This window comes from Chiloscyllium punctatum, chromosome 40 (genome assembly GCF_047496795.1).
Source record: "Chiloscyllium punctatum isolate Juve2018m chromosome 40, sChiPun1.3, whole genome shotgun sequence".
NCBI classification, from domain to species: domain Eukaryota; kingdom Metazoa; phylum Chordata; class Chondrichthyes; order Orectolobiformes; family Hemiscylliidae; genus Chiloscyllium; species Chiloscyllium punctatum.
Genome location: NC_092778.1, coordinates 41,006,695 through 41,008,217, shown reverse-complemented (window position 1 = coordinate 41,008,217; position 1,523 = coordinate 41,006,695).

The window sequence follows — 1,523 nt, the reverse complement described above, 5'->3', positions numbered from 1 at the left end:
ATCTGCCTTCTTTACCACTGAAGTCCGAGGGGCATAAATACATCCAGACTATTGTTATGCAAAGGGTTTCAATATTTTCACTCAATGACAGTAGAGGGACAGCAATATAGTTCTAAGTCAGGATGATGTGTGGCTTTGAGGGAATTTGCAAGAGTGATGTTCCCACGCATCTGATGCCCATGTCCTTCTAGGAGGTGTGTTCTTAAAATACTGTTGAAGCAGCCTTAATAAATTACTGAAATGCATCATTGAAATAATACATATGGCTGCCACTGTCTATTAATGCTGAAGTGTGGTGGATAGGGTGCCAGTAAATTGAACTGGTTTGTTCTGGATGGTATTGAGTTTCTTGGATGTTGTTGGAACTGAAGACCCAGGAGTGTATCCTTAGGATGTCGAGTAGTGGTGTCCTGAGACTGAAGTGATTGGCCTCTAACAATCTCTACCATCTTCCTTTGTGTTAGACATGACTCCAAATGATGGAAAATTTTCCCTAATTCCCATTGATGCAATTTTGCTTGGGCTCCTTGATGTCATACTCAGTCAATATTGCCTTGACATCTAATACAGTCACTCTCACCTCATTTCCTCCTGATTGGACTGAGGTTGTGATAAGAGACCCGGAAGTGAATGGTTCTTTTGGAACTCAAAATGATCATTAGTGATTATACTATTACCATAAAAGCAGTGCCTGATAGCACTTTTGACAACTTTGCTGATGACTAATTGGTTGGGTTGGATTTGTTATGCTTTTCATGGAATGAAATGCATCGGCAATTTTCTACATTATCGGGTAAATGCCATTATTGCATCTATATTGAAAGTTTGGCTAAGAGCATGGTTGGTTTGGGAGCACAAGTCTGCAGTACGTTTACTGGAACGTTGTCAGCGCCCAATGTCTTTGCTGTATCTAATACTGTCAGCCAGTTCTTGAAATTACATGGGATGGAAGACTGACACCTGTGATACTGGTGACGTTGGGAGGAAACCAAGGTGGATCAGCAGTTTGGCACTTCTAGTTATTCAGCCTTGCCTTTTGTACTGAGCTCTCGCACTTTTGAGGATGGTGATATTTGTGGAACCTTCATTTATGTTTGTTTCTCCAGCACCACTGAATTGGATTTGACAGGACTGCCGAGCTTAGATCTGACCCATTGGTTGTGGCATTGCTTCGTGTTATCTATTGCATGCTGCTTTCGCTGTTTTGGCTTACAGTTGTCCTGTGTTGTGGCTTCATCAGATCGACACCTCACTTTTAGATATACATCGTTTTGGATTTTTTTCACGATTGTGCATTATTTTTGAAAATTAGGAGTTAAATTCTTGATGAAAAGGCAGAGTTCGAAAAGTTTAGGAAGTATTTTATCCTGCGAGCAGAGCGACCGCATGTCTCAATGTGCAATACTGTGGGGGTGGGGGATTTTACATAATGAGATATAGACAGCCATTTCTAACGGTAAAAAAGTAACGGCAATAGATTATTTTTAAAGTGTACCCAATAAACATTTTAATATGAACCAGGT